This window comes from Scyliorhinus canicula, chromosome 13, assembly GCF_902713615.1.
Source record: "Scyliorhinus canicula chromosome 13, sScyCan1.1, whole genome shotgun sequence".
NCBI lineage: Eukaryota > Metazoa > Chordata > Chondrichthyes > Carcharhiniformes > Scyliorhinidae > Scyliorhinus > Scyliorhinus canicula.
Genome location: NC_052158.1, coordinates 134,602,913 through 134,615,227, shown reverse-complemented (window position 1 = coordinate 134,615,227; position 12,315 = coordinate 134,602,913). Strand labels below are relative to the sequence as shown.

At 46.4% G+C, this 12,315-nt stretch overlaps 1 long non-coding RNA gene across 2 annotated transcripts in view; it reads right to left on the bottom strand.

The window, feature by feature from the left end:
- LOC119976193 overlaps positions 1–8,543 on the bottom strand; it is a 48,584-nt gene extending 40,041 nt beyond the window's left edge. For both annotated transcript variants that reach the window (XR_005462881.1, XR_005462882.1), the window contains exons 1-2: positions 8,376–8,543; positions 7,421–7,586 (exon numbers count right to left, since the gene is read on the bottom strand). This is a non-coding gene — a long non-coding RNA (uncharacterized LOC119976193). The remainder of the gene's footprint in view (positions 1–7,420; positions 7,587–8,375) is intronic.
- Positions 8,544–12,315: the final 3,772 nt, after the last annotated feature.

The following is a 12,315-nucleotide window of genomic DNA, read 5'->3' as shown; positions in this document are numbered from 1 at the left end:
CCAGCTAAAGGAACAGGCTTTAGTGTTCCTCTAGTGGTCGATTCATAGCCCTGGAAAATTATATATTTTTTAACGTATCTTGTAATTAAACCTTGGCTTGATCCTAAAAGGCTAAACTCCAGCAATGGTAGTCATCCGCAAAAACAACTGCTACTTTGTTAGGAACTTGACAATTTCATGTGATATCACCCATAACACAGTGTGACAAAAACTAGCCTTCACACCCGACAGACTGGTCAGGCACAGCTTTTCTGCCGCATAAATCAAATCAGGAGGCAGACAATTTTGAAATTGCCAGATAGGACCTTAAACTTCAAACTATCCACAGCGTAGAGAAAATCTACAGGGCTGCCAATGAAGACCAAGCCTGTCCCCTTCATTTGCAGAAGCCCCAGACACGTCCGGTTAATTTTAACGGTAAAGAGTATCACAGCGGCAACTCTACGCTATTGGATGTCCAGCAGTTTCATCATATCTGGTAACCCCAGCAACATAAAGTGATCTTTTCCCCCTCAAAATGTATATCCGTTACAGAACTGTTGAAATCCAGGGAAGCGAGGTTACTCGGCAGCCTGCGCTTCTGAACTCCCAATTGTGTTGATTTCATTCGGTGACGCCTCTGATATTTTTGCAGGTGCCTGAAAAGTTAATGCGTGGAAAATATGGATAAAATACTGCTGGTGTTCATCACAAAATTGCCTGCCAATTGCTCCTCCTATTCCCAATTGTTTCAACTACTTTTTGAAGACCTTCCCTTCTTGGCCAATAGATTCTACCGAGTGAAAGGTCCACTCAATGGCTTCGAGATCCGAGCTTACATAATCAGACTCTGATTTAAACTTAGTGATAAGGCTCCCCACTCAAGAGTCAGGCTGGTACCTGTTGCCCATCAAACCAGTGGTGAGTGGCTGGTGATACGTCAGATACGACTTGGATTTGCACCCCCACAGGTTTATGGAGGCCTGGAGAGCGGTCGGGGAATGCATCCCTGTTTGATGGTGCGTGCTGCACATCCCCCACCTTGGAAGGATGGCCAGCAGCTGTAAGTTCCAGCAGTGCAAGGTTCGAGCGGTGGCCACTGCTGGGAAGGCAGTCAGTCCCCGAAGAAGTGATGATGGAGCCTGCGTGGTGCGGGCAGTCACCGCAATGCATTTTATGAGCCTCCCTGTCTTGCAACCCGCCAGTGCTGAACATAGAACATAGAACAGTACAGCACAGAACAGGCCCTTCGGCCCTCGATGTTGTGCCGAGTAATGATCACCCTACTTAAACCCACGTAACCCGTATACCCGTAACCCAACAATCCCCCCCATTAACCTTACACTACGGGCAATTTAGCATGGCCAATCCACCTAACCCGCACATCTTTGGACTGTGGGAGGAAACCAGAGCACCCGGAGGAAACCCACGCACACACGGGGAGGACGTGCAGACTCCACACAGACAGTGACCCAGCCGGGAATCGAACCTGGGACCCTGGAGCTGTGAAGCATTGATGCTAACCACCATGCTACCGTGAGGTAGCGTCAGGGGAAAAAAAGCATCAGCAGGATACATGGCAACATAACTTGTTAGTTGTTATCACTTAAAACCCTGACAATGCTTCACTGCAACTGGCAGTGAAGCAGGTATTTCAGAGGGTTGTCGGACTTTGCACTAAGGTGTTACAGCATGGCAAGTCTACTGGACTTATCACGTGGCAATGCGAGAGAGAATCTGAGGAGACTTTTGTGGTTTTATCAACTGTCACGATTATTTTCCGAAGGGATTTGTACTTGCGTGTTTCACTACAATGTGCGCTCGTAAAGAGAAAAAATTGAATCACTATTTCATCTATTTTCCTAATATTACTGAGACTGGACAACACGGACATTTACGAAAGAGCATTCTGCTTTCTGCCCAGCGAAACCAAGAAAGAAGGATTTGCAATTGCATAATTGCAATTGTATAATGGGGATCTCGTTTGGAACTTAACACTGACACATACTGGTTGGGCCAAGCTGACCTGTTTGCACCTTGTAACCTCTATGCATTTCTAATATAGAGGACAAATCCAGATATTTTGTTTCATAATGCTCCCATTAGTATTGGCTGGACTGTCTGCCTTGCCTGCAGGCTGGGTCACCTGATTTATCTTCATTCCACACACCAGGACAACAGCAGTAACTTAGATAGTGCCCATAATGCAATAAAACATCCCAAGGTGCTCCACAGGACGCATTATGGCACTGAGCTACATAGCGAGATAGTGGAGCAGGTTACCAAAGGCTGAGCCACAGTAGGAGGTTTAAGGAGTCTTTTAAAAGAGTGAAGAGAGAAAGGGGTACAAAGGGGGAGTCGAGATTCAGGGAAGAAATTCCAGAGCTTTGGAAGCCGAAGGCAATGGTATGACAAAGGAAATTGGAGGCCTACAAAGTTCCAGAATTGGAGGAATGCAGAGAGGTGTAGCCAGACAGTAAGAGTTTCCACATATACTTTAAAAAAGAAAGGAAGTTGGCGACAGCAGCACTCCCATCCCCCTCAACAAGATACACAATGAGCCCAGTGGCAGCGGCCATGCTGAGAATGTGGACCCAGCTGAAACAACACTTCGGGCTAATTAAAATGTCCCCCATGGCCCCCATCTGCAGCAATCACAGATTCCCCCAGCCATGCTAGATACCACTTTTAAAAGATGGAGGCAGGACGGGGGCACACTGACGGTCGAGGTCTTTTACGTAGGGCACAGACTGGACGAACTGACAAGGAAGTAGAAACTAGCAAAAGGAAAGGAAATGAGACACCTCCAAATAAAACACTTAATCCGCAAAGAGACAGTAGGATGCCCCAGGGCCCCAGAAACCGCCCCAGAAAACTACTAGGGGACCTGATAGGCATAGAGAGCAAGGAGGGGGGGCTATGTGGGGAAATACTGAGCAGAGCCCGGACACCACTGTATGAGATCAGACAAAAATGGGAGGACGAACTGGGGACAGAGGTAGGGTGGGGACTCTGGAACGATGCACTGAGCAGGGCTAACTCCACATCCTCCTGCGCAAGGCTAATCCTAATGCAGCTCAAAGTGGTGCACAGAGCGCACCTGACCAGAACCCAAATGAGCAAGTTCTTCCCGGAGGTGGAGGGTAAATGTGAGCGGTGCCAGAGAGGCCTGGCCAACCACACCCACATGTTTTGGGCTTGCCCCAAGCTTGCTGGGTTCTGGACAGCCTTCTCCGAGCCATTGTCCAAGGTTGCGGGGGGGGGGGGGGGGTGAGGGTGAAGCCATGCCCAATAGTGGCAATCTTCAGGGTATCGGAGCAACCAGGACACATGAGGAAGGGCCCTAGCTTTCGCTTCCCTAATCGCACGCCGGAGAATCCTGCTCGGCTGGCGATCGGCAGCACCACCCAAAGCTGCAGACTGGCTCGCTGACCTCTCAGAATTTCTCCACCTGGAGAAGATTAAGTGTGGCATCCGAGGGTCCAAGGAAGGCTTCCCCGATACTTCGTAAAAAAACAAGATAGATGAGGAACCAAAGGACTGCGCAACCTCGGGTGGGTAGAAGGGGGGGGGGGGGGGGCAGGGTGGGGGGGATGGAAGGAACGTGGAGTGACCACAAAAAGAAGAGAAGAGGGAGATAACTCCCTCATTAAAATAAAAACAAAGCACAGCTGAAGTCAACGGGGAGAGGGGGGGAAGGGTCGGGGGAGTATGCAAGGGAGGGGGGGAGGGACCATAGATTGACCCAGAGGGCAGCGAAATGTATATAAGACCAATTAAAAGAAAGACAAAATAAACCTCTTCTGTACAATAAAGTAAATTAACGCGGGTAAGAAAAATGTATATATACAACTGTTTATAAATATGAGAAATGCCAATAAAAAAGATTTCAAAAGAAAAAGAAAAGAGTTAACTGAGTGAACATTGTGAGGGAGTCTGGGGAGTTAAAGGAAAATAAGGAAAATAAGGAGATGGTAGATGAATTGAGCAGGTGTTTTGCATCAATCTTCACTGCAGAGGATACAAGAAACATCCTAGAAATGGCTGTAAATCAGGAATTGGAAGGTAAAGGGAAAACGCAAGAAAATTAAAATCACCCACGGAAATAGAACTTAGCAAACTGCCGGAACTGCGGGTTGACAATGCCCTGGCTCTGATGGATTTAACCCGAGAGTTTTAAAAGAAATGGCTAGTGAGATAGCTGCTTCTTTGGTTGTCATTTTCCAAAATTCAGTAGGTTTGGGGAAGTTTCAATTAGATTGGAAAATAGCAAATGTAACTCCTTTATTCAAAAAGGGAGGGAGACAGAAAGCAGGAAACTACAGGCCAGTTAGCTTAACATCTGTCATAGGGAAAATGTTAGAAGCTATTATTAAAGATACTGGGCACGCTCCAATGGCCATGCTGCACCCGAAACGCAGCTCTCCGTGGTGCAGCGCTGATAAAAGCTGGGAGACCCCACTTCCGGAATCTACCCGGCTCGCAATGCCTCACGAGATCTAACGAGATCTCACAAGGCGTTGCGATGTATATCCCATTAATTGTGGGCGGGATCACTTTTTAGGAAATCTGCACATTAAAGCGGTAGAGCTAGTCTCACTTTAACGCGCAGTTTCCCGAGGTAACCAAGGCATTGGAATCTATCCCCTTCGGAGACCTCAGGCGAACACGGTTCAGCACTGATCCCCACAAACAGTGACCAGACGGAACGGCATTCATGGGGGTCTCCCAGGGAATTGGAGGCTTCCAGATGCATGACCTTTGTGCAGGGTGGTACCCTGACACTGCTGGTGCTACCTGGGCACCCTGGCAGTGCCACCTGTGTTCCAGCATGGCACTGCCCAGGTTCCGCTGCAAGCTGGCATTTTGTCTGTGCCGGTGATCGGGCCAGGGGTGCCCTGTGTGGGTTTTGGGGGGGTGAGTTAGGAACCCTCCCATAGTGCATTGGGGCTTGGGTGGTCGGGGTCGTGCCTGGGGCATTGGAGATCGGAACTCCATTTTCATATGGTGTCCCGATCTCTCGCTATATTGAGGAGTTCCAGCGAGCAGTGCTCCTCAGTGCAGAAAATGGGGCTATGTGCAGCCTCGGTTTCGCATTCCCTGCTGAGGCCCCTTATTTAACGTGAGTGGCGCTGTATAGCCATGTGTTTCTTGACGCTACGAGTGTCGGGAAACATGCGGCTAAATGCGCTTGCTATGGGACTTTGTTCCATTTTAGTTGACTCATGCCCATTATAACAAGCCACCTAGATAAATTCAAGGTAATCAAGCAGAGTCCACATGGTTTTGGGAAAGTGAAGTCATGTTCAACCAATTTATTGAAATTCTTTGAAGAAGTAACAAGTTCTGCGGATAAAGGGGAACTGGCGGATGTACTATAGATTTTCAGAAGACATCTGATAAAGCGCCTCACCAAAGGTTATTGTGGAATATAAAAGCTCATGGTGTAAGGGTTATCATATTGGCATGGATAAAAGATTGTCTAGCTAACAGGAAGCAGATAGGTACAAATGGGTCTTTTTCTGGTTGGCATGATGTGATGAGTGGTGTGCCACAGGGATCAGTGCTAGGTGCATAACCTTTTACCATTTATATAAATAATTTAAGATGAATGGTCCATTAGTATAGTTGCTAAATTTGCTGATACCAAGGGCAGCATGGTGGCACAGTGGTTAGCACAGCTGCCTCACGATGCTGAGGTCCCAGGTTCAATCCCAGCTCTGGGTCACTGTCCATGCGGAATTTGCACATTCTCCTCACAATCCAAAAGATGTGCAGGGTAGGTGCACTGGTCATGCTAAATTGCCCCTTAATTGTAAAAAAATGAATTTGGTACTCTAAATGTAAAGGAAAATTACTGATAACACAATGATAGGGAGGAAAATAAATTGTAAAAAGTACAAGGAGGCTGCAACGGGATACAGATAAATTTTTGGGGCATGCTCTGCTTGAATTTTTTGGCCGATGGTTGTATGAGATGACATTTCATCTCCAGGAGCTGCCGACCAATTGCCGATCAAAATACCAAAACGTATTTTATGTGCTGGCTCCCACTGCCGGAGGCTGTAAAATACACCACTTTGTGTCTATTTATAAAGCAAGTATCCTCCATGCCTCATGAGCTGCTTTCCCCACCTGCCCTGCCACCCTCAACTATTTGTGCATATATATCCCAAGGTGCTTCTGCTCTTGCAACCCCTTTCGAATTGTACCCTTTATCTTCTATGCATCTCTTTGTTCTTCTTCCCAAAATGCATCACTTCACACTTTTTAATCTGCTATGCATCAGGCCAATCCAGTTGAAGCCAATCACTATCCTCCTCACAGATCACAACACTTTTAATTTTTATGTCATCCTCAAATGTTCAAACTATGCCCTGTACACCCAATTAATTTAGACTAAGAAAAGCAGTGATCGCAGTATGGGCGCCTGTAGTGTCCATCAGGTGCAAAACAGTTCCAGCAAGGCACGGATCCACAACTTAGCTTTTGGGCGGCACAATGGCACAATGGTTAGCATGGTTGCCTCACCACTCCAGGGACCCGGGTTCAATACTGACCTCGGGTGACTGTGTGGAGTTTGCACTTCTCCCCGTGTCTGCGTGATTTCCTCTGGGTGCTCCAGTTTCCTCCCACAGTCCAAAGAAGTGCAGGTTCGGTGGATTGGACATTCTAAATTTCCCCTTCACGTTAAAAGGCTAGGTGGATTGGCCACGTTAAATTGCTCCTTGGTGCCCATCAGGTGCAAAGCAGTACTAGCAAGCACTGACCCACAACTTAGCTTTTGGGTGATGTGCTACTGGCTTAGGGTGGAGACGTGGGCTTCAGTAGGGTGCTCTTTCAAAGGGCCGGTGCAGACTCGATGGGCCGAACGGCCTCCTTCTGCATTGTAAATTCTATGATCTATCGAAGCAGTGACAGGATAGAGAAATGTTGGGATGGATGGAACATCTGTACACACAAACACATATCTCTGATTCTCGTTCGGTAGGTTTATCAAGGGATTGGTAGCTAAGGCGGGTAAAGGGAGTTGAGGTACAGGTCAACCATGTACTAATTCAATAGAGGGGCTCTGGGAGCGAAAAGGCCCACTCCCACTCCTATGCGAGTACAGTAATTGAGGACTAAAATTCCCTTTATAAACAAATTAAATATGAATACAAATCATATTCCTGGCAGTTTTGAACCGATAATTGGTGAAGCAATGTTTGCTAACCATAAGACATCATGTTGTTGGGTGATAAGATTTCTGCCCTGGTGAATGAAATGTTGCTGTTGACAGTAGGGCTGTCTGACTAAAATGGCTTGTTTCCCACAGGAAGTATTCTATTCAATGAGCGCCCTTTAAGAGTTAACAAGACAGATACCCATAGTTTCTTTGAGCTGTTGTTATGTCTGTTGCCCTAGAAACCAGAGTGGAATGTTTGTCTGCAAAACTTACAGGAGAGAAGCTTTCGGCTCAGCTTCGGGGTGTGCACCAATCCATCCAATTAGCTGCTACGTGATGGGGCTCACGGGTGCGATCACATCAAACGCCTGCTGGTCACTCCAGGCGACTTTCCCAGCGTCCAGGAGAATTACACTTCATCAAATTACCAGCAGCAAATCTACACACAATGGGAAAACCAGACAAAAAATAAGGAGCTCTGGTTGGTTGGGGGCTCCCTTCTCGGTACATATCTCTGGGAAAATAAAGTAACTCAGTCTGACAGAAAGAACATATGAAACGCTCTGGCCTTTTAAATCTAATAATAAAAACTGAACAGCAGATCAAATCAATGCAGCATTTAACATGGGGAGTGTGATGTATAATGTGTATTGTTTACAGTGAAGGAGTAATTTTGATGCACAATTGGAATATCACAGTGTGTTGTTCCAAAGTGCTGACCAAGGAGCAAACTCAGTATTTTGCAACAAAAAAGCTTGCTTTGCTGTTGTTTTAGGAACACAAGATAACCCCTGAGGGCTTAGTCTTTGTTTAAATCAGTACTTGTCTTGATTAACAATAGTAGGCTCGATGAGGTCATTTTTCTTTCCATCTTTGCTGCATTTTGCCAGCCTTTCACAGACCTGCCTGTGAGAGGAACAGCCCTCCCTTTCTTTACATTAGGAATGGAAACACGTCGCCTTGACAGGAATTTTCCACTCAGCAGCCCCTTGCTTTCCAACAAGGGGCCTCCACAAGCTTGCAACTTGCAGAGAAACTCTCTACGTGTTTTTCAACCATACAGCCTGGACATTTCTGCATCTTTTCACTGCACGGGAAACTCTCCCTTTCGCGGTACGAGAAAGATAAACCCCTCTTTCTGCTGAATGTTTTTTTGGCCGACTGCAAATATATCTGGCTCTAAGGTGTTCAAAATGTAGGAGGAGAATTAATAAATATATGCACCTACCATCACCGCTTCAGAATGATTCCCTTTAACCCTAAATAAAAAAAACAGGACGTGGCGAGTTGTATTTTTTATAAATGACTCTGACCATCGTTAAATAAAGGAATAAACATTGCAGCACATATAACTTGTTGGTGTTGTGATATTGAAAGGATTTCCCCTGTCTGCAAAAAATGGTGGAGTCTCAGACAGTGAGCTCCCAGCAGGTCAGACTGGTATGTCACATTGTGTATACCAAATGACATGGTGGGGGGGGGGGGGGGGGGGTGCTGCAGTGGGGAGGGTGGGTGGTGGGCAGCACAGAGAAGAGGAAAAGAAGAGAAAAGATTGATGATTTGCAGGACACCTGGGGTAATTCTTTCAAAGTGCATTACTTCCACTCTCAGCCAGGAACAAGAGCGAGTAGAAAAAGTCTTCAGTGGAGACTGACAGGTTCAGGCTGATCAAAGACATTTAACATAGAAAGCATCCACATTATTTAGCTATTTAGGTGCTTTTTAAAGGGTGGTGGCACTGTCCATTCTGGCGCAAAGAGCGCAGGGATTAAAGATCAAAAAAAAATGAAAAAAAGGAGAAAAGCTCTCCTCATCTTTTAAAGAAGTGATGTTTATAAAGAACCTGCTGGGAATCGGAAGGACAAAGAGAATGAAAAGGGTCATTTTTAACAGCAAGTGATCTGCTTCCTAATTACCCGAAGTATCTGATGATAAATTGTTCCAACGACACCTTTTCTTTTCATGAAACCCCTCCCCCAGGAAACTTTTGTTGCCTGCCTTTAGATCCATTGACCCAAGGTTTTGTGAGGCTTTTGTGCACTGCTGTAGGCCGCAGTTACCATCTTGTACATTCAGCCATCTTATGCAAGCGCTGCTGTGATTCAGGGGCTGCCAAAGACTTAACTCTCTGCTTGGCGTGTCAATAGCATGTTAAAGTTTGAGGTACAGCCTGGTAACTCTTTAGAAAACACCGCAGCTTTTGGGAGAAATGAATATTTTTATACAGTGCCTTTTCTTTTAACATTTGCAGCTAATGAATCCCCTTCACAGTGCCGTTGCTGCTGTTTGGTATGTGGCAGTGAATTTGCACCATGGATATGATCTAACAAATTGCAATCGAATGGATAATCACTTATAGAAATTAAACAAGAGAACGGGCCATTCGGCCCAACTTGTCCATGTTGGTGTTTACCCTTCACATGAGTAAGTAATCCTGATCCCCCCCCCCGCCCCCCTAATTCCCCTCATCATATTTTTCCATGCCCCTATAATTATATGACCTTGAATGTTGATAGGATTTCAAGTTCAACCACTGAAATGAATTCCACAGGTTTGCAAACCCTCGTGTGGATGGGTTGCCAACCCTCCAGGATTGACCTGGAGTCTCCAGGAATTGAAGATCAGTCTTCGGCACACTGCCGTGTGTACAACCTTGGAGAAAATTCAGTGGGACATTAAAAAAGATAGTTTATCAAAAAAGATTTGAACATTTCTATTTGCTAGATATAAAAAATATTGAAAATGAGGGGGGGGAAAAGGCTGTTTGTCTGACAGTCAAACATTCAGTTGGGTGATGAGTCTTTTAGCCTTCCAATTGGTGTAGGAAGGCACTGTATCGCAAGGATGGATGTGTTGGCCGACTGGCGGCTGGAGTGCAAGGAAACCTCCAGGAATGCATTTAATCACAGTTGGCAACCCCATGTGTGATGATAATTCTCTTGGTTTCAGTCCTGATTCTCCTACATTTAATCTTGTATTTATATCCCTTATTCCAGACCCTATAACAACTGCAAACAGTCTGTGTTCATCTATTCTGTCTGACCCTTTCATACCTTTAAACATTCGCTGAGGTCAACCGATCTGCTTCCGGCGATGGTGGTTCAGGAATAAATATTAGCCAAGGCACCATTAGCCAAAACACCCCTGCCTTTAGCTTGGGACTAGAACACACAGGCCTGGGCGGCATGTGGCACAGAGGCTAGAACTGGGACTACGGCGCTGAGGACCCGGGTTCGAATCCCTGGCCTGGGTCTCTGTGTGGAATTTACACATTCTCTCCGTGCCTGCATGGGTTTCACCCCCACAACCCAAAGATGTGCAGGGTTAGGTGGATTGGCCATGCTAAATTGCCCCTTAATTGGAAAAAAATAATTGTGTACTCTAAATTTATTTAAAAAAAAGAAAGAACACACAGGCTTCTATCTCAGGGTATAGGTAGCCATCACTGAGACAAGGGCTGTGATCTTGTGCCCGCGTTTGCCGTGGGCGCAAACAGAGATGTGGGCGCAAAGTCCTGCAACAGTCAAAAAGCAAGAATCTCCCCGGGGAGATCTCATTTTCAGATTTTCTTCTCCCTCCTGCCAATGTTGTAACAAGGTTACCATCTTGGACAGGTTGGGATCCTCACTTAAATAACTTATAATATCATTAAAGGTCTTCCTCACTGTATTGTCCCCCCACGTTGGGATAACCCCCCCTCACTGATGGAGACGTCACGTCAGCGAGGTTTACAACAGGTTTATAAAAATTGGAACCAAGCAAAGGGTGTAGTCCCTTGTGGGGGGGGGGGGGGGGGGGAGAGTGAAATATCCATGGAGAACTGCCCCCTGGCACACTGGTAGTGTCTCCTGGCACTTCCCCCGTCGGTGTCTCTGGCACTGTCCGGCGGTGCCAGGGAACTGTGCTGGAGAGACCCTCCGGGGAGGTCCATGGGTAGGGGGTTCCCGTGTCCGTGGGGAGGGAGGGTGAGGTGGGGGAGGCCCATAGGGGTGTTGCCTATGCGAAGGTGTGGGCTGTGCCTCCATTATTTTGTTGCACTGAGTGCTGGATTATCTGGCAAGAAATTCCACCTGAGCGAACACTTGCACTCAGCCCTCAGTTGCTCTTTGATGCTTACTTTGGATTCCATCTGGGCCACTCATCTCCGCATCCCATCACAGCTTTGATCCAAATGACAACACAAGAGTTGAATTCCAGAGGCATGGTGAGGGTGCCTACCTTGACATCAAGGCAGTATTTGATTGAATGTGGCACCTAGGAGTCTGAAAAAAGTTAAGTCAATGGGAATTGGGAGGATAGCTCTCCACCGGTTGCAGTTATACTGAGTACAAAGTAAGATGGCCGTTGTTGTTTGAAATCAATCATCTCAGCCTCAGAGCAGCTCCACAGGAGGTTCCTTACGGTAGTAGACTTTGGGGTGCTCCATTACAGAGGGATTTGGGAGTCCTCGTTCATGAGTCCCAGAAAACGAGCATGTTGGTGCAGCAGATAACAAAGAAAGTGAATGGAATGTTGGCATTTATAACTAAAGGAATAGAGTACAAAGGTAAGGAAGTGTTGCTGCAAATACACAAGGCATTTGTAAGAATACACCTGGAATATGGTGCACAGTTTTAGTCCCCTTATTTGAGGGAAGATGCAGTGGCATTGGAGGCAGTTCAGAGGAGGTTTACTCGGTTGATACCAGAGAAGAGGGGTTTATCGAATGAAGAGAGATTGAACAGATTAGGCCTATACTCTCTAGAGTTTAGAAGAATAAGGGGAGATCAAATTGAGGTATGCAAGATGACAAAAGGAATGGATAAAGTAGACCTGGAGCGGATGCTTCCTCTTGTGGAGCATTCTAGAACAAGGGGTCATAGTCTGAGGATAAGAGGGAGCAATTTTAAAATAGAGTCGTAGGGAAACTACTTCTCCCGAAGGGTTGTGAATCTGTGGAAGTCGCTACATCAGAGTGTGGTGGATGCTGGGACAGTGAGTAAATTTAAGGAGGAGTTAGACAGATTTTTAATTGGTAATGGGTTGAAGTGTTATGGAGAACGGGCAGGACAGTCGAGTTAAGGCCAGGATGGAATCAGCCATGATCGAATGGTGAAGCAGACTCATTGGGCCAAATGGCCTAATTCTGATCCTATACCTTATCAACTTATCGGCCCGACCATCTCCTG